Source organism: Callithrix jacchus, chromosome 8, assembly GCF_049354715.1.
Source record: "Callithrix jacchus isolate 240 chromosome 8, calJac240_pri, whole genome shotgun sequence".
In the NCBI taxonomy this organism is placed as follows: Eukaryota; Metazoa; Chordata; class Mammalia; order Primates; family Cebidae; genus Callithrix; species Callithrix jacchus.
The window spans coordinates 131,537,558-131,563,521 of record NC_133509.1 but is presented as its reverse complement, the minus strand read 5'-3'; the positions used below and the strand labels follow the sequence as shown (position 1 = coordinate 131,563,521).

At 49.7% G+C, this 25,964-nt stretch overlaps 2 long non-coding RNA genes across 4 annotated transcripts in view; both read right to left on the bottom strand.

Moving 5' to 3' along the window:
- LOC128928871 (uncharacterized) overlaps positions 1 to 25,964 on the bottom strand; it is a 206,764-nt gene that overhangs the window by 67,091 nt on the left and 113,709 nt on the right. The window lies entirely within an intron of this gene.
- On the bottom strand, positions 4,680 to 7,887 carry LOC128928872 (uncharacterized). Its single transcript, XR_008474593.2, has 3 exons — positions 7,730 to 7,887; positions 6,921 to 7,022; positions 4,680 to 4,853 (listed from the first exon to the last, which is right to left on the bottom strand). It is a non-coding gene; the product is annotated as an uncharacterized LOC128928872 (long non-coding RNA).

The window sequence follows — 25,964 nt, the reverse complement described above, 5'->3', positions numbered from 1 at the left end:
TGCACTGCAGCCTGGGTGATAGAGCCAGGCCCTATTGCTAAAATAATAATAATAAGAGCTGAAAATAAAGAGCTAATAGTCATCGCATGTTTACTGTATGCCCAGTACTCTTGGAGCTTCACGAGTGCTGATCATAGCATTGGTAGTGCTATGAGAGAGAAACGTTATCATCATTCCCACTTCTCAGGTCAGAACTCTGAGGCTTAGTAAGCAGCAGCGCCAGGATTTGAATCCAGGCTGTCGAGACCCTGAACCCATGCGACTAACCTTATGACACCTGTAAGGCCGTGGTGGTCATCCGAGTCCCGAGTTGAGGGGAGTGTGGCCAGGCAGCTTCACAGGAAACCTCATCATGAGCTTCAGACAGACGCAGCCCAGTTGTCCCAGCACTGGTGGAGACCCTTCCTCATTGGCCCCTGGACACCTGCGGGCTGGGAAGGTGGGAGGCCCAGCCCCTGCCTCACTCCAGCTTCGCTCAGTGCCCACAGCTTTGTGGTCTCTGCTCCAGCAGACTGCTGCATGTCTCACAGCTCCATTACTGTCAGCTCCTCTGATTCGGGAGCGCTGTACCTCGTTAATGTATTATTTATTTTATTACCTTATTGTGGAAGTTGTTGTTTATAATTTGCTATTCTATATAATGGCCTTCTAATGCACACACTGCTAAATAATTAAAAAATGTCTTGCCACCACTCCTCAGGAGCCCAGTTCCTTCGCCCTACTAACGAGGCCCACTGTTTAAGCCCAGTCTGTGGTGCTCATTTACTGTAGAGCATCCTGGTGAAGTGAGGGTCCCCAGATGTTTGCCAGACCAGGGTGGCCAGGGTTACTGGGAACTGGAATTGGCGTGCTGCCCATCCCTTCCACATGTAGGGCAGAGAACTTGTGAGATAGACTAGATCCTAGCCCCCAAAGATGCCCACCTCCTCATCCCAGGAACCTGTGAGTATGTCACCTTACATGGCAAAAGGGACTTTGCCAATGGGATTAAGGGAAAGATCTTGAGTTAGGAGATGCTCCTGGATGATCTTGGGTGTGCCCTAAGTATAATCCTAAGTGTCCTTGTAAGAGGGAGGATCAGAGGAGAGAGGAGAAGGTGCTGTAATAACAGAGGCAGAGAGCAGTCTGATAGTCCCTGTTTGGCTTTGAAGATGAAAGAAGAGGCCACAAACCAAGGAATCCAGGCAGCCTCTGCAAGGTGGAAAAGGTAGGAAACCAGTCTCCTGAGAGGCTTCAGAAGGAACCAGCATTTCTGCACTTGATTTTCACCTTGTAAGACCCAATCTCTGACTTCTAGAACTGTCAGAGAATGAATTTGTGTTATTGAAAGCCACTAAACGTGTCATGATTTATTATAGTCACAAGAGGAGACTAGCGCAGCATGTCACATGCATCCACCAGTGCAGGGCAGGCACCAAGGGAGGTCAGGCTCAGGTTTAGGTTCTACAGGCAGAGGGCTGAAGGGAAGGCCACACGGTGACTTGTGAACACGGACCACAGCACCCACTCGCACTGAGTCCAGCCTGGCAAAGTCCAGTCCGGATTCCCAAGCCTTGGCCAAATGAGGCTGGCAGGCAAACAAAACCCACCGAAAACCCAGATCTTCACAGCAGCGAATGGGCTCCACGTCCTCTCCTGCCGAGCTTTCAGCGGGTGATACTTAACAACCACTTGCTCATAGTAGCACACGTTTTAGGGGGAGCAAAGTCCCCCCATCCCAATCGGACTTGAGAGTTAGGCACAACAGGTTTACAGTCCTAACAGACAAGAAAAGCAAGCCTCAGAGAGGTAAAAGAGCTCATTCCAGAGAGTTCAGCAAGTCGGGAGCAAACCTGGGACCCCTGTACCCCCACCACCGCTTGGGAGACAGAGCTGTGTGCCTTGCTTGGATGCATTTTCTTTCCTCTTTCTGGGGGTGCTAATTCACCCTGCCAGGCAGCAGGAACAGAACAGTCAAGGCTGAAAGGTCCGAACAGGTCCCTAATTTAATAATTGCTATCTGAATAATTGATGGCTTGTCCTCATGAGCTATCGGTTGGGGGCAAATGTCTGTTCCTTTCCAATCTGGAATCCAGTCTCTGGTCAGCCGGTGAGTCACCAGCGAAGATTAAGTGCCACCCACAGCGCCACATGCCGGGCCCAGGAGAAAATGACACATGCTGTGGTCTAGTTCCTGGCCCTGGGAACTCCGCGTCTGCCCGGGTAGCCAGCCCAGAGCTGGGAAAGCCAGAATCAAGAAGCAGACACCATAAAGTTTTTTGGTTTTTTTTTTTTTTTGCCTCACTTTCTCCTGTCATCTCTCAGTTCATGGCTTATTTGGGGGAACGGACAGGAGAGAACATTAAGGCAGACATGATTTATGAAGAAATGAGCCAGGGCCCTCCACCGCCCCTCCCCACCATGGCCACACAGTAGGTCTGTCGGGGAAGAGCCTCCTACTCACTAATGGAATTCTCCCCTTGAAAGTCATGATCCTGAACACAAAATGCGGCGAATCTCTGAATGCATAGCTGTGGGAAGTAGTAAAGTTCCTCTTTAAAGGTTCCTTTCTTGTTAAAGAATAAGCGTGCTAATAACTCTTTGTTAAGCCCTATCTTCTGTAGCTGTTAGACACGCCGTGCTTATAGGCACATAGTACATCCTATGTCCTTGTACTTTAACCAGTATATTTGTGCTGAACATGCTCACAGGCCTGTCCCAGCTCTCCATTGCTTTTCCCAGTTCAGAAAAGTTTTAAGTTGTTAGCCAGTTGTCTATTAGTTTAGATTGTGAGGTCTGGCTCCAGCCAATGGAGATCAGACACAGCAGTAAGGACGACCCCAGATGCATAAGGGATAAATTTGCGTGTATCCCTTTGTTCTTTGTACTGCCATGGCACGATGGCTACTGGGAGTACCCTTCCTGCAGTCCAGGAAGTAAAACTTGCATGCTGAAAGATCCTTTGTCTCAGTGCTGATTTCATTTTGCGGCACCGAGCATCTGTTTCCAACACACAGTAAGGCAGGTGTAAGTGGGTGTGGTCCCGCCACACAGCGAGGGTCCCACCTCTGCCAGGGCATCTGCCAGGGCATCACTGCCATGGCATGTGGTTGCCATATCCCTAGGGTTATATTATGGGTTTGCATCTATCCTGGCCTTCCTTGGCTCATCCAAGAACATGCACTGAGGACCTGCATGCTGCCAGGCCCAGCTGAGAACCACACCCCTGAGCGACCATGAAGGAGCTCAAGCTCTGCATTGGAAAACTGACAGCAGCTGACAGCAGCAGGATGAGTTCCCCTGTGAGGGTAGAGGGAAGCTCAAAGGGCTGAGTGCAGAAAGAGGACCCACGCATCCAGAAAGGCTTCTGGAAATGTGACCCCTGCTCCCAGTCCTGAGAGTTGGAAGGTCTCTCTTTTTAATGAGAAACCCAGAAGTAAGAGAGGAAATAAAGCTTATTCAAGCACCCAGAAGAAATCCTTTCTGCCTGAATAAATGGACAACTCAACTTGCAATGTTAGACGTCAGGGCAGGCCACACGGTGTGAGCAAGCCAAGAATCTCAGCTCTTCTAACTACAGCGTGTGTTTACTCAGGCCTGGCTGCGACGAGCTTCAACTGGACTTCGGGTAGATGGCAATGGCCCACGCCCTATCAGCTCCTACGGAATTGTAAAGTAGGGTGTTAGGAGTGGACCCTGGGCAGACAGGCACCCCTTCATTTGAAGCATCCTTTCTTCAGTACTCTTCAGTAGGTACCTGCCTCTTGTCAGCCCCGTGTTCCTTCTTTCGGGAGGAGAGCTGTGTCCAAGCTTGGGTCAGGTTTTACAAGATGATGAGCTCCCTGGTGGCCATCAGGATGATGGCAAAAGGGGTTAGCCTTAAAGACTGAGAGCCTTAAAGAGGCCTAAAGGAGGTGACTCTCAGCATCTGAGTTGGATGCGCTTGGTCATATGCCATGACCAGACTTCCACTCAGTCAAAGCCTCAACAATTTCTCTTTTATATAATAAAACATTAATAATCACCACCACAGGCCTCACCTGCCCCAGCCCTTGGACATGGAGGAGGTTTTCCACCCAAGGGACCCTGATAGGAAAAGCATGTCAGGAAGGGCATAATATAGATGTCTGTCACTCCACCCTCAAGCCAGCTCTGCTAGTGCTGATGGAGGGGCGGGGTGCCTCTCCAAGCCCTGCACTGAACACCCCAACAGGAGTGGCCCCCAGCAACTGGAAGTCCATTTCTCATGAAGCTACATCTTCCTGCAGGTGCTGTGTCAACTGTTTCCAGGCTGAGTGATCTTCAGGAATACCCAGAGAGGGCTGGCAATCTTAATTGTTTAAAGGAAAAGATGAATGCCCAGTTTACCATCTCTGGGGCATTTTGAGTGAGGTGAAAAGCAGGAAGGAGCCTGTAGAGGTCTGGAGAATGGAGGCCGTGCCCCTTGCTGCTCCCCACAGCTCCCAGGACAGAGCTGGACAGAGGGAGACTGCCTCAGCCTCCACGGGCCCACAGGCCCTGCTGTATCTACATCCGAGCTCTCCTTGTGAAACTTTCCCAGGAACAAACCAATGAAAAGTTTCCAGAAAGCCAGTGACAGCAGTGGGCTCCACATTCCTCTCCTGCATTCCACTTCTCCTTCAGTAGCTGGGCTGGGATTTATGAAGATGTGCAGATGCACAAAAGAAAAAAAAAGGTACCTTGCTGTGTTGTCTGTAACCGCTTCCCTTGCTCTCGAGTCCCAAGCCTGTGATGGAGAAACCTTGATTTTGCCAGTTGAGACTGCTCAGTGCTTGCCAGGTGAGACCTCGGCTTCTTGCTAGGCTTCTGCTCCATCTTCCAGGATCTTCCCCTCCTCCTTCCCATGATGGAATCTGTGGTAAAGGGGTCATTGAGGTACCGGGGGTGGGGAAATGTTGCCTAAGGCTCCCAATGACCTCCAGTTAGGGTGTAACCCACCCCATGGGATGCCAGATGACAGCCCTGCCCCTTTTCTGTCCTGTAAGGAGAAGCGTGGCTGTCAGGTCTGTGGACACCCTGCTCTGGCACCCACTGGTCTGTGCAGCATTGTCCCGTACTCACTGGGTCTGGTTCCAGGGTCCCACACCATGTGGCCTCCTCTGTCCTTATTTTAGTCACATTTGAAAAGATCTCTCTGCCACCTAAGTTACCATATTCACTGATTTCAGAGATTAGGATGTGGACATCTCCTAGAGCGGTGGAGATTATTCTGTTCACAGTGAGCATGTCAGAGACACGTGAACCAGAACAACTCCATCTTGAATAGGAGCTGGGTAAAATGAGGCTAAAACCTACTGGGCTACCTTCCAAGGAGGCTAAGGGCATTCTAAGTCACAGGATGAGATAGGAGGTCCGCAAGAGATGCACGTCATAAAGACCTTGCTGATAAAACAGGTTGCAGTAAAGAAGCAGCTAAAACCCACCAAAAACAAGATGGCGACGAGAGTGACCCACGGTCACCCTCACTGCTACACTCCCACCAGCGCATGACAGTTTACAAATGCCATGGCAACCTCAGGAAGTTACCCTATATGGTCTAAAAAGAGGAGGCATAAATAATCCACCCCTGTTTAGCATATCATCAAGAAATAACCATAAAAATGGGCAGCCAGCAGCCCTCGGGGCTGCTCTATGGAGAAGCCATTCTTCTATTCCTTTACTCTCTTAATAAACCTGCCTTCACTTTGCACAGCGCACAGGCCCTGAATTCTTTCTTGCACAAGATCTAAGAACCCTCTTGGGGTCTGGATCGGGACCCCTTTCCTGTAACAAGGAGATATGAGGAATCTTGGCTGGGGGTGTTGGGGAAGGCTCTGAGCCTGTTACCACCGTGAATGAGCAAACATTCTGAGCATCGTACAGTATTTAGCTTGGACTGCTGAAGCGGAGACCCAAGGTACCGAATCCTTGCCTAGATGGAACTGCAATTCCCTCTCAGGTAAACAGCAGGGGCAAACCGCGCGGGGCTGGGCGGCAGCCTCACAGCATCGCGGGCCAGGCCCCTTCTGTCCTCTTGCTGTGCTCTTACTGCGTTTCCCTCGCCTGCACAGAGCAAGGGGGCCCTCTGTCTGCCCAAATTCCAGCCAGCCTGCAGGGGCGGAAGTGTGTGTTTACGCTTTAAAGGCAGGAGGGGAAGTTAATCCTATAGATCCCCTCCCATTCCCACTGGTACACTTGGCCACACCTCGCTGCAAAGAAGGCAGAGAAATGCAGTTCTCATTCTCAGTGTCCGTGAGCATGGTTAAAAGCTCTGTGGCTATGTAGAAAGGAATGAACAAGGGCAAGTGTCTTCCACCGGCACCTTGTAACTACACAGCACATGGCTGCATTGCTAGGATACGCAGCGAGGGAGTCCCTGCCTTTGAGGAGCACTCAGACCACCAGGGGATAGTTTGTTGTCACGGGTGCCCATGCAGCATGCCATGGGAACCCTAAGGCTGGGAAACTGGCCAGTCCTGATGGAGGAGACCAAGGGTCACAGTAGGTGTCCTAGGGAATGCGGCATCTAGGCAGTCTCCAGGAGTCACCGGTCCTCCCTTGTCCTCTATGTCTCATAGGCCTGTAACTCAATGTCCCCAGTGTCCCCACCCCACTCTCTCTCTCTCCACCCGGAAGCACTCTGGCCCATGGCCACCTCTAGAGACTGTTCTGAGTCAAAAGAAGCCCTTCTCTGAGTGTGCGCATACGTGTGGACATTCTTGGAACTCTTAGAACCCACCCCACCTCTCAACAAACAAACCATACACCCCTAAAGAAGCTGGTTTTGGCCGGGTGCAGTGGCTCACACCTGTAATCCCAGCACTTTGGGAGGCCGAGGCAGGAGGATCACTTGAGGTCAGGAGTTCGAGGCCAGCCTTGCCAACATGGGGAACCTTGTCTCTACTAAAAATACAAAATTAGATGGGTGTGGTGGCGCCCACCTGTAATTCCAGCTATTCAGGAGGCTGAGGCAGGAGAATCACTTGAACCTGGGAGGCAGAGGTTGCAGGCAGTGAGCCGAGATCACACCACTGCCCTTCAGCCTGGGCAACAGAGTGAGACGAGCACCTTTATTAAAGCTATTCAGTGAGCAAAACTTGCTTTCTTAAAGTACCACCCACTTTGAGGTCATCAAACTAGTAAGATCCATCTTTGCTACTCTGAAAATGGGATTCTTCTGCTGAAATTAGCCAAGTACGTAGTGCCCGCACTTTTGCATACACACATACACACACACACACACACACACACACTTGTGCCCAAACAGACAGTTTTTCACAAATGAGGATGCAGATGAGAGACTCAAGGACAGGCCTTACTTGCTCTCTGTCAGTTTACAAGAGAATTTATTCCACAAATGCATCCATGAATATTTAGCAAGGCAACAATAACATTCAATGACACCCATGAGATACACAACTCAGAGAGCCCTCTCCCAAGAACGTACACAATGCTTGATGTCAACGTTTTAACTGGACTGAACGCTTGAAATGCAAGCATTAGCTTACAATAATCCTCCCCCGCCCCCTCTCCGTCTCTGTCCCTTTCTCTCTCTTTTTATTTGCATACACAGACACCCCTCCCATTTTTGATCCAAGCTGCCAAGCAAACTCTTCAATGGAGTAGGCTCGGTGGGGCGTGTAGAGAGCTACCAAAGGTTTAAGTAGAGCTAATGGCACAAATGAATTTTCAGACATGCCACTCTTTCTTCTTCCTCAAGAGAAACAAAACAAAATGGAAAAAAACTCACACGTATTAGGCAAAGCCATTCTGGGATTGGCTAACGAGGTTTCGCGTTCAGTAACTCTGCGAACTTTTGACAAGCCCCTGTGGAAGGCTGAACAGTAGCCCCCAGAGACCTCAGCGTCTGAGATACAGCAGTTCCAGGTCCCCATCCCTGGAAACTGTGTATGTTACCCTACGTGACAAAGGGACTTTGCAGGTGTGATTAAGTTAAGAATCTTAAGATGAGGGGATGATCTTGGATTACCCAGGTGGGCCCTAAATGTAACCATGAGAGTCCTTTTAAAACGAAGAGGGAGGCTTGGCTGTGAGAGAGAGAGAAGGCCAAAGGCCGAATGCTGATGGAAGCAGTGGTGCATTCGAGCAAAAGGCCATGAGCCAAGGATTGTAGGTGCCCACCAGAAATTGAAACAGGCAAGGAAACAGATTTTCCTCCAGAGCCTCAGGAGGAACTGACCCCACAACACCTTGACTTTGGCCCACTGAGATCAATTTGGGACTAAATTTCTTACAGTTCTGGCCTCTAGAACTGTAAGAAAATAAATTTTGTTCTTTTTTTTTTTTTGAGATGGAGTTTCGCTCTTGTTACCCAGGCTGGAGTGCAATGGCACGATCTCAGCTCACTGCAACCTCTGCCTCCTGGGTTCAGGCAATTCTCCTGCCTCAGTCTCCCAAGTAGCTGGGATTACAGGCACCTGCCACCACGCCCAGCTAATTTTTGTTCTTTTAGTAGAGGTGGGGTTTCATCATGTTGGCCAGGCTGGTCTTGAACTTCTGACCTCAGGTGATCCGCCCACCTCAGCCTCCCAAAGTGCTGGGATTACAGGTTTGAGCCACCATGCCCAGCCAATGACTATTTTTAAAATAATGTCACTTTGCCCATTGTTTCCCCAGACAGTAGGGCCCAGGAAGGTAGGAACCCACTCCAGTGAAGAGCTCTGCATCTGAGATACAGCAGTGTCCCGAACGCACTGTGTGATCACTGAACGAATGACCTCTGCTAACATTTTGGCCTATTTCTTTCCAGTCTTTTTCTTATGCATAATGCATATTTTTATGATTGCAACTGTTCAAGGACCGTGTATTTTTGCCCCCCTTTCCTCACTTAGTATTTTATTCTGAGTATGTTCTAAAGTCATTAAATAGTCTTCAGAACTTTATTTCAATGGCAGACTAATAGTCCATACTATAGATGTTTCTTTGTTCGGTTACAATCTCTTTTTTCCCTTTTTTTCTGTTATAAATAATTCAGTAATGAACATCTTGGTGCATAAATCTTTATCCACATTTCTGATTATTTTCTTGGGGTCAATTCTTAGGAGGGATATTAGAGAAACAAGCCACGTCATCATGTTTAAGACTCAGAAACAAACCACATCACCATGTTTAAGACTCAGGGTAGTGATCAGTGCATGCATTTAAATCAGCTCTGTTATCAAGAAGGGAACCTCAGGGATGTAGGACTGTAGTGTACACAATTGCATGGAGAAGCTAATCTGCTCGGTTTTCATTTAAGCAGAGACCACTGGCTGGGTGATAGGAGACCTGAACTCTGGTCTGAGATTTGCCATTTCCTTGTCACATTGAACTGGATGTCTTCATATTTCAAACGGGAAGCCCAGATGATAATGTTAAGCTCTATCAAGAAAATTCTAGTGGCTGGGCAAGGTGGTTCACACCTATAATCTCAGCACTTTGGGAGGCTGAGGCAGGAGGATCACTTGAAGCCAGGAGTTTGAAACCAGCCTGAGCAACAGAGTGAGACCCTGTCTCTATTTTTTTTAATTAGCCAGGTGCGGTGATGCAAGCTTGTAGTCCCAGCGGGAGCCTGAGACGTTCAAGGAGGATCACTTGAGTGCGAGAAGTTGAAGCAGCAGTGAGCCATGATCATGCCACAGCACTTCAGCCTGGGTGACAGAGTGAGACGCTGTCTTCAAAAACAGTAAAAATGAAAGAAAGAAAACTATAGCAACTCCTTTTGGAGACCATTACTAAAGAGGAAAAGCCAATGAAAATTAGGAGCAATTCATGCCCGATAATCAAATGTTGATCTTAAAAGTCCAAGCCACGAGATTTGTAAATTAAACCATGATAAGAAGCTTTCTGCTGCTCTCCTCTCTGTACGGACACAGCAGCTGTAGTACCTATATGTTTGCTGAACAATGACTGAAATAACTTAAAGAATGTGCAAAGCCTTCCTCTCAGTGGACTAAATGAAGCACAGTTGACCCCACCCCCACCCACAGTCAACAGTCTGTGGATAACTTTTGACTCTCCCAAAATGTAACTACTAATAGCCTACTGTGGACTGCAAGCCTACTGATAATGTAAACAGTGAATTAACACATATTTCATATGTTATTTGTTGTATCATAAACTGTAGTCTTACAACAAAGTAAGCTAGAGAAAAGAAAGTTATTAAGAAAATCATAAGGAAGGCTTCTCCTACCACCGCTGCCACCACTGCCGCTAATCCCACCACCACTGCCACCACTGCCACTAATCCCACCACCACTGCCACCACTGCCACTAATCCCACCACCACTGCCACCGCTGCCGCTAATCCCACCACCACTGCCACCACTGCCGCTAATCCCAACACTGCCACTAATCCCACCACCACTGCCACCACTGCCACTAATCCCACCACCACTGCCACCACTGCCACTAATCCCACCACCACTGCCACCGCTGCCGCTAATCCCAACACTGCCGCTAATCCCACCAACACTGCCACCACTGCCGCTAATCCCACCAACACTGCCACTAATCCCAACAACACTGCCACTAATCCCACCAACACTGCCACTAATCCCAACAACACTGCCACCGCTGCCAACACTGCTGCTCCCACAACCATGACCATCACTGCTACTCCTGCATAGCTTGATGCTAGAGTCTATGGAGAAATATGAGATGGATAAAATTCAAATCTAGGGAAAGAAGGCCTTTGCTTAATTATGGTGCTAGCAGAACAAAGCAATAATGGCCTCCACTACCACTGCTTCTACCACCACCACGACCACCACTGCTGTCCCATCACCACGACCACCACTGCTGTCCCACCACCACGACCACCACTGCTGTCCCGTCACCACGACCACCACTGCTGTCCCACCATTGCAACCACCACTGCTGTCCCACCACTGCAACCACCACTGCTGCCACTGTTATTGCTACCACTACCACACTGCTGCTACGATCTCCACTACCACCATGGTTACCACTGGTATTACTACCATGAGCACAACTGTTGCTACTCCCACATGACCACCACTGCGGCTGTTCCCACCACCACGACCACCATTACTACCACTATCACCAAAACAACTCCTACTACTCTCACTCACACCACCTTCACTGTGCTGCCACTGCGGCTCCTGTCAGCACTGCTGATGCCACCACTGCTACCACAGTCACGGCTCCTTCCATTATGATTGCTCATGCCTGTAATCTCAGCACTTTGGGAGGCTGAGATGGGTGGATCCCCTGAGGTCGGGAGTTCGAGACAGCCTGACCAACATGGAGAAACTTTGTCTCTACTAAAAATACAAAAAAAATTAGCCAGGCATGGTGGTGCATGTCTGTAATCCCAGATACTTGGGAGGATGAGGCGGGAGAATCGTTTGTACCTGGGAGGCGGAGGTTGCGGTGAGCTGAGATCGTGCCATTGCACTCCAGCCTGAGCAACAAGAGCCAAACTCCGTCTCAAAAAGAAAATCATTAAGAGAAAATCGATTTGTTATTCATTAAGTGGAAGTGGGTCATCGTAAAGGGCTTCAGCCTTGTTCTTTCATGTTGCATAGGCTGAGGAGGAGGAGGAGAGGGCTTGCTGTCTCGGGGGTGGCAAAGGTGGGAGAGAATCCACACAGAAGTGGACCTGTGCAGTTCAAACCCGTTTTGTCTAAGGGTCAACTGTAGTTGGCCTGACTTACCAGATGTGGCAAATTCCACGTATGCAGAATGAGAAGAAGCAAAAGGTGGGCCGAGCGTGGAGGCTCACGCCTGTAATCCCAGCACTTTGGGAGGCTGAGGCAGGTGGATCGCTTGACTCCAGGAGTTCAAGACCAGCCTGGGCAACAGAGTGAGACCTCATCTCAACAAAAAATACAAAAATTAGCCAGGCATGATAGCATGTGCCTCTAGTCACAGCTATGAGAGGCAAAAGCGGGAGGATCACTTGATCCAGGAGGCAGAGGTTGCAGTGAGCTGAGATCGCACCACTGCACTCCAGTGAGACCCCGTCTCAAAAGAAAAAAAGAAGAAATAAAAGGTCATTTGTAGAAATATGATTGATATTACTATATTCCAATGCTTGGAAAAGTGTAATCCATGTCTGACCATGACTCTATTGGCCAGTGTTCTTCCAGCCTACTTTGTGCTTCCAAGCAAGGCACCTTGACCACTTTAGACAGCACCTGTTCCACAGCTCTTCTGGAAATTAGGCACTTGCTCACTCATTCATTCTTTTATTCATTCATTCAGTCAGTAAGTCAATAAACATTTGGTGGAAAGCTGTGCCAGGCCCTTTGAATAGAACATGGTCTTCCTGGCATAGTGAGGGGACCACAGAAATCCCAGCTCTGCTTCAAAGTGGCCACGTTTTCTGAGAAAATGTGCCTCTCCTTTCAGCCTCCTGTTCCTCCCCTCTGAAGAGGGACCATTAATACTTCATTTGGTCCTGTTAAAAAGCATAAATCAAGGTGCATAATTTGTGGCACAGAGCCTAGTACCGAGGGCACAGTAAATGTCAGGTCCTCCACCCTGACCTGGAAACACTCACAGCTTGATGAGCAAGACAGAAATACAGAAGGTTATTTCAGTCTAACAGAGGTTTTCACCAAATTCTGTATAAGAGTAGAGACAGAAACCAATCACTCTGGTGTTCCTAGATGCAAGAAGGGGACTGTTTCAAGTGTGCTGGGAGAAAGGTGAAGAGTTTGCAAGCCCCCAGTGCTACCCTTCGGAGCCAAATGTTTAGAATCAGCCCACAAGGATCCAGGCTGATGGGTGTTTATTTAGACACACACGCCAACAGCCTGTAATGTGCCCAGAAGAGGGAAGGGGGCCAGCGGGATGGATAGATTTTATGTGCAAGAAAGAATTGCGGCTGTGAAATGTGAAGTGAAAGATGCCTCATTTTCGAATTAGGCTACGGGAAGAGAGGAAATGTAATTCTCCCAAAAGCTAGAGAAGTGGGCCAAGTTGGGCTGCAGAGAGGATTTCTGCATTTGGAAGACAATCTAATTTGGTGGGTTTGGGTTTTGGGGCAGGCAGCCTGGGTTTGTGCCTCAACTCTGCCATTTACTGAGCTCATGTGGCCAGGCAAGCTCTGTTTCCTAGAAAGTTCCATTCTATGCCAGATAGGGATGAATCCGGGGCACAGGTCAGGTTGGTGTGAGCATGGATGGGGTGCTGCTGTGAGAACACCTTACACAGTGCCCAGCCAGAAGCAATGTTACTGTTTATTATAACAATAATAAATGTTAGTTCTTGTTATTATCAAGCAGGAGGCTGCTTGGGATGCTTCTAGCTAAATGTCCCAGAGTGTTCTCTGTATATTCTTTCCACCACAGTTATGGAGGGTTACGGGAAAACTCTAAAAAAAAAAAAAAAAAAAGGGAGACAGGAGTGCATTTTCACCTGGTGTGGGTGAACCAGCATCTACGGCTGGCACTTCTGATCGGCCAGTAACCCGCCCTTCTCTTTGATCTGTTTATTCTCATCCCCAGGTGGGAGAGTGTCTTAGGATCCAGAGTCAACAAAAATTTTCTAAGCGATCCTCTGTTCTAGGCACTGCACTGCGGGCATCATCTCTCCTCTTTTTTTTTTTTTTTGAGACAGAGTCTCCCTCTGTTGCCCAGGTTGGAGCACAGTGGCACAATCTCGGCTCACTGCCACCACCACCTCACAGGTCCAAGCCATTCTCCTGCTTCAGCCTCCCAAAGAGCTGGGACTACAGGCGCCTGCCACCACGTCCAGCTAATTTTTGTATTTTTAGTAGAGACAGGGTTTTCCCATGGTGGCCAGGCTGGTCTTGAACTCCTGACCTCAACTGATCCACCCACCTTGGCCTCCAGAGTGTTAGAATTGCAGGTGTGAGCCACTGTGCCTGGCCATTTCCCCTCATTTAATCTCAGTTCTCTTACCCCTTTGGCAGCAGCATGAGTGGACACAGTCTCAGCACAGAGAGGCCAGGTGACTTGCCCGAGGACACACAGTTTAGGGGTGGGAGAACAGGCATTTGTGGCTAGAGCTGAATGGCCACTGGTCTTTCTTACTTCATACCTGGAAGGATGTAGGTTCCCTTTGGGGACGGGGGTGTCCTAGGAAGACCCACATAGGGACCACAAACTCCCTCCTCACACAGGCCTCAGAAAGCCATCTGTCCTGTGACTGCAGACTGGCTGCATTCCAGACGCAAGTTCCTGACTTGCAGAAAGGGTGAACTTACTGTCAGTTCAATCATACCAACAAAGGCAGGCAAATCATTATTTCTGCATTGCCATGAACCTGAAGCCTTCCTGGGGTGCAGGGCAAGGAGAGATTTATTACGGGATTAGGAACCGTGTGCTGAGCAGGGTGCTGGAGTGCCAGGAGAGGAGACTAAGCTGTGGGGCCTCCGTGCATCTCCCACTGCCCAGCACTGAAGGGCTGACACTTGGCATCGCCACTTCAGGGAGCCAGGACTTGCTCAGGAGATGAACCAGCCTCCCTCATCATCGATTCATGCTCCTCAGGAGAACAGTCGGCATCTCTGAGCCACCTTTAGCCCCCAGGGAGGGCACAGAGGAGAAGCTTAGCCCCTGCACACTAAGAAGGACACGAGAGCCAGGCGTTCCCTGCAAAGACAACTCGATTGCTCACCACTCAACTGGAATGTGGCCAATGGCCCGGGATTTCCTCACTCCGTATGTTTGGTCCCCTGCCCTGCCTCAACCTCCCTGATAATCTGGCCACCCAGCGGCGTGTTCCCATTCAGGCCCTGGCTTGTTTCAGCCCTCCCCTCTGCCAGGTGCCCTCTCACCTTGTCTGCCTGCATTCTCTGCTCCCTTCGGAGGAGGAATCATTTCCCTCTTCTCTAAGCCCCTCTGTCACCACCCCACCCCAGCTAGATTTGAGGAAAGGTCCCAAAACTCCTCAAGGGTGTTCATCTTTGCAGCTTCAGCTTTTTGATCAGCTCACACCCAGAATAACTGAATAGAGGCATGGTTAATAAGTTCAACAACTAGGTCAGGTGTGGTGGTTCATACCTGCAATCCCAGTACTTTGGGAGGCTGAGGCGGGAGGATCTCTTGAGGCCAGAAGTTCAAGACCAGCCTGGGCAACACAGTGAGACCCTGACTCTATAAAAAACAATATTAAAAAAAGTTACCTGGGCCTGATGGTGGCACACCTGTAGATCAGATACTGAGGAGCTGAGGCAAGAGTGTTGCTTGAGCTCAGGAGTTTACAGTTGCAATCAGCTATGATCATGTTACTGCACTGTAGCCTGGAGGGCAAAGCGGTACCTTTTCTCTTAAAAATAGTAATAGTAATAATAAGTAAAAATACATTTCCAAATTCAACAGTTATAAATTCCTCATTTTCCCCATATGCCCTTGAAGTCCCATATTACCCAATTTGGATAATTAAATAGCTAGACTTTATCTTTTAAAAGGGTTCTCTCCAGTATGATCTTATTTCTTATAATAACCCTAAGAGATTGGAGTTCTCACTGCTTCCAAGAAATATTCATTTCATTTCCTACCAATGCTGAGACATGGACCCCAGAGAGGTTAATGACTCACCCAAGGCCACACAGGTAGGTGGTCACAAAACTGGGACCCAGCCTGAGCTTTAAAACCTTCATGAGCCAAGGCCAAGCAACACTTCCCAACCCCTGGAGCCAATCCTGACCTGAACATAAGCCCTGGAAGAGGCTAAGCCATGCCCAGGCTCAGACTGCCTTCTGGGCCTGGCAGCCCCTCACCTGGGCCAGGTGGGGTGTGGCCAAGGCCTCCAGACCCTCCTGCTGGACAGCCCATCCTGCCTGCCCAGGGGCGGCTCAGCCGGCTGCCCTCCACCGTCTGCCGATTCCAAGCTTTTCGGCAAACTGGCACCTAATCACCCACCATCTGTGAGCAGAGCGAGTCTTGGCTACCTCTTGGTGCTTCTTCAAATCAACTTGCAAGTTTTCAAAGTGACGCGAGTTCTTGGTGCTTGCAAAAATGTCAGCTTCCGTCACATCTTATTAAAACTGAAAATACGAAAAGGTTTTGGATAAACTGAAACACGCCCAGTTGTAAGTGAGATCGCTTTTTTTCCCCTAAAATGTGAAGAGTTTTGTTTTTCTCTGATTACCAGGGTGATCATCATTATCTTTGCACCTCTTGCCCTCTGTGGGCCCCCCGGCATGAGAGGGCCGCAGCTGACCCTGTGCAGAGTGTATCAGCAGTGATTCAGTCACTTTCTCATGGTGACTTATTCGTGCAGAATCCCCTGGGTGAGGCTACAGTGCTGGAGAAAGTACTAACAGTGAGTGACACCTCTGTGCCAAGGAACAACGTCCTCTGTGCATTCCCCTATTTAATCCTAAAGTAAGATTCCCCACAAAGGTGAGGAAAAGGGGCACAGTGATGCCACTCACCACATGGCTAGTAAGTGGCAGAGCTGGGATTTTAACCCAGGCAGGACATGGGCTGCTGTGGTACCTGCAGGCTGGGGAAGGTGCTTGGACTCTACCTGAGGGGCCCTGAGAAGCAGAGGGAGCCTTCTGAGCAGGCATCGGCAGGGTCAGGACTGCGTTTGAAATGTCGTTGTGGCTACATCATGTATTCCCTCGGCACTCACTCAATGCTACTGCTGCATGGCTTGATGCTAGATTCCATGGGGAAATATGAGATGGATAAAACCCAAATCTAGGGAAAGGAGGCCGGTGCTTAATTATGGTGCTAGCAGAAGAAGCGATAACGGCCTCCTGTTGCTTCCAGAATGAGCGCCAAATTTTGGAATCAGTCCCTCACTCACCCGTACCCTCACTCCTTCCCGCCCACTGTCCAGGCCCAGCAAGAACTCACTCCCAAGCTGGGTGCGGTGGCTCACACCTGTAATCACTTTGCGAGGCTAAGGTGGGTGGATCACCTGAGGTCAGGAGTTTGAGACCAGCCTGACCAACATGGATAAACCCCATCTCTACTAAAAATACAAAATTAGCTGGGCGTGGTGCCTATAATCCCAGGTACTTGGGAGGCTGAGGCAGGAGAATCGCTTAAACCCGGGAGGCGGAGGTTGTGGTGAGCCAAGGTTGCACATTGCACTCCAAACTGGGCAACAAGAGCAAAATTCTGTCTCAGAAAAAAAAAAAAGAAACTCACCCGCTGGACTGCATGGCAAACAGACCCCCCACTCCACCTCCCAACTTAGTTCAAAGGCCTCCAAGAGGCCCCTGGGACATCATCCTCCTGCTGGCCATCCTGAAACAGCCATGCCCCTCCAAGCTGGGGGCCTTTCCCAGGGAACTTGAATCCTGTGGGTGGGTCAGGCTCAGCAGGTGGGCTCCCTGAGGGTGGGGGCTCCTTCTCACGTGTCTCTGGGTCCCCAAACCCTTCCATGACCCTGGCACACAAGAGGCATTCAGAAGATGTATGTGGGGTGAGTGCTTGTCCAGGCAACAACCTAGAAAAGTTCCTCAGGAGACACGTGGCATAGAGCACAGCCAGAGCCAGTGTGAGTCTCCGCTCAGCCAGCCCCTCCTGGGTGGTGTCGACCTGTCTCTCCACACCTGTGAAAGGGGAGCAGGCAAAACCATCCCAGAGTTGTTGGGTGAACTGAATGCATGGCACTTGGCAACACTCAAGATATAGCAGCTTTTACTACTTCCACCACGGCTGCTCTGACCACCACTGCCACCACTGCTGCTCCTACCACCATTACCAACTCTGCCACTAAAACTGCCACCACTGTCACCACTGCTGCTAATCCCACCACCACTGCCACTAATCACACCACCACTGCTACCACTGCTGCTCCAACCACCATGACCAGCACTGCCACTAAAACTGCCACCACTGCCACCACTGCTTTCCTACCACCACTGCTGCTAATCCCACCACCACTGTTGCTCCTACCACCACTGCTGCTCCTACCACCATGACCAGCACTGCCACCACTGCCACTAATCCCACAACCACTGCCACCACTGCCACTAATCCCACCACCACCGCCACCACTGCCGCTAATCCCACCACCACTGCCACCACTGCCACTAATCCCACCACCACCGCCACCACTGCTGCTAATCCCACCACCACCACCACTGCCACTAATCCTGCCACCACTGCCACCACTGCTGCTAATCCCATCACCACTGCCACCACTGCCGCTAATCCCACCACCACTGCCACTGCCACCACTGCCGCTAATCCCATCACCACTGCCACCACTGCTGCTCCCACAACTATGACCACCACTGCTACTGCTGCATGGTTTGATGCTAGAGTCTATGGAGAAATATGAGGTGGATAAAATCCAAATCTAGGGAAAGAAGGCCTGTGCTTAATTATGGTGCTAGCAGAACAAAGCAATAATGGCCTCCACTACCACTGCTTCTACCACCACCACGACCACCACTCCTGTCCCGTCACCACGACCACCACTGCTGTCCCGCCACCACGACCACCACTGCTGTCCCGCCACCACGACCACCACTCCTGTCCCACCACTGCAACCACCACTGCTGCCACTGCTATTGCTACCACTACCACACTGCTGCTACGATCTCCACTACCACCATGGTTACCACTGGTATTACTACCATGAGCACAACTGTTGCTACTCCCACATGACCACCACTGCGGCTGTTCCCACCACCACGACCACCATTACTACCACTATCACCAAAACAACTCCTACTACTCTCACTCACACCACCTTCACTGTGCTGCCACTGCGGCTCCTGTCAGCACTGCTGATGCCACCACTGCTACCACAGTCACGGCTTCTTCCATCACAGTTGCTGCTGCCACTGCTGATGCCACCACTGCTACCACAGTCACGGCTCCTTCCATCACAGTTGCTGCTGCCGCTGCTGCTGCCACCACTGCTATTGTTGCTAGTGCCACCGGCATTGCCACCACTGCTGAGACCACTTCCACTGCTCACTGCTGCTGCTACACCCACCCACTTCTGCTGCTATTGTTACTATTACCTCTGCTATGATCACTGCTGCTATTGCCAGTCAAGGAAGAAAGAACAGGGATAAAGTCACACTGTGCAATAGAAAGTGTACAAACAGTAAACCCAAGGAAAAATGTTATTTCTGGCTTTTAAGCAAAGACATTCACCTTAAAGCACCCTTGAAATACCGTGCTATAACAATTAATTAGGGTAGAACTGTTTTAAATACACCCATGCAATGCTTGTAAGACGGAGTTGAAGACCTGATAAAATAGTGCGTTGTTACAATGGACTGCTTTAGAATGGCAAAAGAGAAGAACTATCAAAAGCCTTTAAAAATGCCCTTCAATCAACAATTTCCACTCCCGGGACTAATGCAAGAGATGACAAGGTGGGAGAAAAAAACATCACCTGAACCTTGATCAGCAACAATAAAAACAGAGGCAAGATGACTCCAGTGTCTGCATCTTGGGGAATGAACACCCCAACAGGTATATTCCTGCTGGTGGGAACATTACACAGCTTTGAACAACTGTAGTGATAAGAACTGTGGTTCCCAGAAAGATGCTTAACATGTGCTGTTGAGAGGAAAAAATAAGACATAACCAAGTATTTAGACTGTGTTTAGAGTATTATAAAATATGTATGTCATAGACAATAAGTGAAAAAGGAAAGTAATTGTTGGAAGATTTGTGTAGTAAGACTAAGAGACTTTTTAACAATTCTTTTTAATGTTGCTGTCATATTGTTTCCTCAATACAAATGAAAAGAAAAAGAAACGTCCCAACAATCTATTGATAGGAGTTTTCCCCCGAGTATAATATAGATGTGTCTATTTAAAAGATTTCTTTTAAAATCTCATTTAGCACCACAACAAAGAGTGTCCAACTTTTAGTTCATTTCAAATGAATTCCTAGTCATAAATTTATTCTCATTCACAATGTGTATAATTTGCACACTTCAGGAGATTTGGTGATTATACAGGAATTCAGCATTTTTAATAATTTCCTGAAGGGTTTTTGAAGCAGACATTGTGTTTTTCCTATTTCCCAAACAATCTGAATGATGGAAAATCTCCAAAATAGCTATGCCTGAGTCTTCCTTTCTTCCCTCTAATTTCACATACATTTTTGTTGTTGTCATTGCTGTCCTTGTGCTTCTGCGAGTAGGAATTCTCCTTTTGAAGCCATCCCTTCGCCAACAAGAAATTATAGTCATCTTATCCCTAATGCACTGCTCCCTAAGCAAAGGACTTATTATCCTTCAAGACTCTGTATACAAAGGCTTCATCCCAGCAGGCAGACTGAATCTCCGTGGGGCAGGTGCACATACAGGCTGACCCGACGGATTCAGAGCTTTGGAAAATGGGTATTTACGTCGGCACTCACACTAACAACTGTTTTGATTTGTATTTAATGGAGACCTAGAAGCAGAGGGCAAAGGAGCCTTTCCGATCAACTCATTCAGCCACGTCGTTTTAGAAACAGGGAAGCTTAAGCCCCCTCCCTACGCCCCTCTGCTAAGAAGCCATGACTTGACCAAGGTCACACTGCCATTAGGGGCTGAGCAGGGACCGCAGCTGCTCCCAAACCACCATCCTTTCTATCCCCTTCAAGGTGACCATATTTTCTTAATCTAGATGGGCCCAAGCCTTCCGGTGAAGTTCCCCCTGGTTTGTGAATTCACTGATAAAACACACAGAGGCCTGACCACAAGGCCACTGGAGGTGGAGAACTTTGGTGAGTGCCAACGGAGATGTCTGATTGTTCCAGGTTGCTTTTAGAGAGAAAAATTAAACCCCATTTTATTTTCAGTGTAACGCTTATTATAAAACAAAATGACATTAGAAAAAAACAAATAAAATTCATCCTTACCCAACCCCTAAAAGAATTTTTTTTATATCTGTCCACATTCTGTATTTTCTGGGGCAGAGTTAAAGCAGTTCACAGTGAAAGACACAATCATGGAGTTATAAAGTAGAATCATTTAAAATCAGCCCAAGGTCGACACTGAGCCACATCATCCACCTCTCCTACCCCTCCAAGTTCAAAACAGAAGACACTGGGAACAGGCTTGTGGGCTCCACACAGATAAAACACGGGCTCCGTAACTGGCCAGCAGGGGGGTCCTGCAGTCTGGAACCATGGCTGCCTTTTGCTCCACGGTAAACAGCTGATACAACCGGTGTCAAATGTTTGCGAGCCAATGCTGATCCCAAGAAAGGGATAAAATAAGAAGGGCCGTGGAGGAGCAGCAATTCCCCCCATCAACCCGGCCCAAGAGAGACCCCAGTCCAGGGCCTGGAGCTCTCAAGATACCCTTTTCCCTGGGGGAGGAAGAGGAAGGGAAACTCCCAGCCAGTCCTCCCTACAAATGGCTGAGGTGTTGCAGGAAGGTGCCCAGCACTTCCCTGGCAAGGCAGAGGTGATACCACTTTCTCTTTATGGGCCAAATTGGTGGCAACATGAAAGCTGGTGGCAACATGAGGGTTGCATGTCTCTCGCCTCATCTTAGTTTGGGTTCCCTCGTCTCTTCCTGAGACAAGGATTTGAGTGCAAGTAGTTTGTTTCAGAGGTGATCCCAGGAAGCAGAGAAGGGAGTTGGGAAGTGAGGCTGAGGTGGGGCAAGAGCCTGTACGTAGGGGCACTGGAGACCCTCAGGGAACCCCTGACCCATCCCCCACAGGAACAAGGAAGTGGGGGCAGGGGAGCATTTGTCTACCAACCACCCTTCCTCACTGGCTAAAGGGTGCCCCGTGCTCACAAGCTCCTGGGCCTCCCGCTGCCCATGGGGAGGGAATACCCTTGGTGGAAGAAAGACACAGCAAACCGTCAGCATGGGGGTAAGAGCTGCCTGCAGCGGGTCTCTGGGACAGGCTGCGGGATGTGGGTGGGCACTGACAAAGTGCTCTTTACCTCGTCTCCCCCCTCCAACTCACAGTGCAAACCCAGGAGCTCCACCGCTCTAGCTCCATCTTCCTGCCTCTAGCTGGGCAGAGGTGAAAAGGTTCCCAGGAGGCCTGCCTGCTCCTGGAAGCCCCTCACTCCCTCCCCGCTCCCACCACCACCACCACCACTCACAGCCTCACCCCCTCCATATCCCTTGAGGTCATGGGGAAAAACAGTGCAGTGAGTCCTCCTCTGGCTTCATCAGTTCCCCCAAGGCATCAGGGATTCCAACAACACTCCTCATCCCCACATGGTCCAGGGAAGCCAGGCAACCCCCAGGCTGTATCCTCCCACCACCCAACCCACTCCCTGCCCAGCTCCCCACTCTCCAGCCTCAGCTCCTGGGATCTTCATAGCACATCCATCTGACACACGACACATTCGCCCACTTCTTGGTCTCCACCCACCCAGAGCACAGCCCCAGAAGGGCAGATGCTTCTCGTTTTACTTCCTGCCAATCCCTTCCCTGGAGCAGAGCTGGCCATAAAGCAGGCAGTCAGTAAATATTTAATCTGTGCTGAACAACGAAGGGAGCCAGCCCAGGTATCAGAACTACTTTCTCCGAGGTCAAGAGAGGGCCAGAAAAACAGAAACACCACAAGAGTCCCAATGCTTGTGATACACATCACATGTTTACATTTACTAAAGCAACACTTTGAACAAAAAAAATACAGCGTAATTTACTGTGCCAGTCACAAGATAATGACCCCACTGGTTTTGCTAAATGGATTTTTACCACTCTGCCTGCACTCCAGGAACAGGGTCTGTATTCGACCATTTTCATGCTGCTGATAAACACGTATCCGAGACTGGGCAATTTACAAATGAAAGATGTTTAATGGAGAACTCACGGTTCCACATGGCTGGGGAAGCCTCACAGTCATGGTCGCGGGGGGCAAGGAGGAGCAAGTCACATCCTACATGGATGGTAGCAGGCAAAGAGAAAATGAGAGTCAAGTGAAGGTCATGGGTCCTCTTCTAAAACCATCAGATCTTGTGAGACTTATTCGCTACCATGAGAACATATGGAAGAAACCACCCCATGACTCAATTATCTTCCACTGGATCCCTCCCACAACAGCTGGGAATTATGGGAGTACAATTCAAGATGAGACTTGGGTGGGGACACAGAGCCAAACCGTGTCAGTCTCTGTGGGACACACACGGAGGCTGCACAGAGAGAGTCTCGTTGTTTCCATCCTTCAGTGCCTCCGTGCGATGGTGCCCAGACCCTCATCTGGAGAACCTATCCAACGTCTTCATTCGAGGCTTCTTGTTACTATGAGCAACCCCACTTCCTCCCTCCATAAGCACTGCTTTTCAGAACACCCTACTGAGGGTCCTCACCAAGCTACCACCCGGCAGTCTGTCCCCTGGTACCTGTGCCCCTGCCCACAGTGGGTGCTAGGTACATAGCAAATCACTCAGAGAAGGGCTCACTTTGGTCAACAGACAACCCAGGAGAGTGTAAGTCAGGTCCCGACACCCTGCTGGCCACCCAGTGCACAGGGAATGGAGGTCACAATCCTTCCCGACCCCTTCACCCCACCCTCACTCTGGCTTATTTCCCCAGTGGCACTTACTACCACGGCCACTACTGTGTTTTCTCACATGATTATTTCTGTCTTCCTCCAACACGAGGGCAGGGATGATGCTCACTTACTCGCTGCGTGTCCCCTACCACTTAGCACTGTGCCGTACGTAGTAGGTGCTCAACAGCTGTCAAGTGAATGAATAAATTGCCCTTTCCCTCAAGGCCCCAACCAAGCTACCAGGCAGATGGGGTGGTCTGTCCCCCGTGGGTGTTTCTCAGCCAGCCCCAAAGCCTGGCTCCCGGGTCCTTCCCTCTGCTCGGATCAGCAGCCCAGGGGCTCAGCCTGCCACACTCTGCCCAGGCTGACGAAAGCAGCCAGTTTCTCCACAGACATGCGCCTCCCTCAAAACTGGTACCGACAGGCAGATCTCCTTAATTAGAGAGGCTCAGCCAATGACCTATGGCATGAATACATTATGTGGATGTCTTGGGGGTGATATTTTCTGGCTTTTTGAACAGGTCTCTCATTAATGACCTGCTCGGTCCCCTGCTGAAACTGTGCCAGGCTCATCCCAGGGGAAGGCACGGGCTCCTGGGGAGAGGAGAGAGACACACACCCCAAGCGATCTCGGTTGGAAGCTGACCTATACCGCATGCTCACAGGGGAACTTAACCCAGCTAAGTCATCTGGATGTGCCTCGGTTTCCTCAACAAAATGAATGGGAAGGCCATTTTCCAATCCAGGAAAAACAAAATGGACATGGCAAGCAATACTCTGCAAAAGGACCCATCTAACCGGAATGACCTGGAAGGACCAACCCCGGCTGGGCTACATTGTTGATGATGATGGGGATGATGAAAAGCTTTAATGAGCACCTGTTTACTCTATGCCACTCTGTTAGGTGTTATCACAAAACTTTTCTCATTTAAACCTCCCTGCAACTCAAAAATAGGCATTGTCACCCCCAGTTCACAGAGACAGAGCTGGCCCTCCAAGGGCTGGGTGACAACACCAGTGGAAAGGTCAAGTGGAGGAGCCGGAAGGTCTTTTGAGAAGGACCCTGTCAGGACCCAGCCCCTTGTGCTGCCTGCACTTCCATCTCAGGCTCCAAGAGAATCAAGCCCCTCCCCTGGCCACATGGCCTAAGTGGCCTGTTCCCAGACACACAAGAGAGGCCCCCAGCCTTGCTGACCCCCAAGTCCAAGTGCCCTTGGAGTATTTAGTCAGTGAGACCCACTGGCCAAGGGGTGGAGCAGCCTGAGGGGCAAGCAGGAAGAGGCCAGGTCAACACAGTGAGGCCACGGATGAAATTAGGAAGAGCATCCAGGGTGCAACTGACTGCCGAGCCCCAGGCAAAAGGATCGGGGCAGCTCTCGGGCCAGGGCTGGACCCTCAGGGGATGTGGAGTCTCTCATTGGGAACCAAGTCCAGAGCCCAGAATCCATGGCAGGTGGAGGCCTGGGTGGTATCGGTCACTTCCTGACACTTTCATTATGAACTCAGGCTCTTTTCCAAAGGGGATTCCATAGAGAACAGTCACAAAACACGGTGCTTCTAGGTGGGACAGGCAGGGGAGGGAGGTCCTAGCCCAGCACACAGCACAGTCCAACAGATGCCAGTGACCTACTACCACACCAAGCACAGCCTCATATGGGCACCTTTCCATCCACTTCCTCTCATTTAGAAATCTCAGCTTATAACAGTTTCCTTTCCCACCTTAAAGCAGGGCAGAAGCCCTGTTCCCCTCGGTAAGTCCATTGAGACTAAGGGTCTACAAGGAGAGGGGAAAGGAAAAGAATCTCATGTTTGCTGAAGTCCTGCCACCAACAGGCACAGGCGAGGCACCTTCAAATATCGTAGCCTTCCTCTTTCTATCAGTCACGTAAAAGTGGACATTGACTTTTACCCTGCCCAGCATCAGTTCTCTAATCTTCCAAAAATTTTCTTTTTTTAGGCACCCACCCCCTCCAACTCTTTTTTTTCTTCAAATAACAGCTGTATTAAGACATAATCACATATCATACAATTCACCCATTTAAAGTGTTCGATTTAATGGTTTTTACTTTCTCATTTATTTATTTTTGTTATAAACAGCGTCTTGCTCCGTGGCCCAGGCCGGAGTGCAGTGGCGTGGCCATAGCTCGGTGATGCCTCAAGGAATTCTCCTACCTTGGCTTCCTAAAATGTTGGGATGACAGGTGTGTGCCACTGTGCCTGGCCTCAGTGATGTTTTAATATATTCATGGCTACGTGCGAACATCGCCACAGCCAATTTTGAACATTTTAATCACCTGAAAAATAAACCCTGGGCTGGGTGTGGTGGCTTCCGCCTTACGCTTAATCCCAGCCCTTTGGGAGGTCAAGGCAGGCAGATCACTTGAGGTCGGGAGTTCAAGACCAGCCTGGCCAACATGGTGAAATCCTGTCTCTACTAAAAATACAAAAATTAGCTGGGCATGGTGGTTCAGGCCTGTAATCCCAACTACTCAGGAGGCTGAGGCATGAGAATTGCTTGAACCCAGGAGGCAGAGGTTTCAGTAAGCAGAGGTCAAGCCATTGCGCTCCAGCCTGGGCGACAGAGCGAGACTCCATCTCAAAAAAT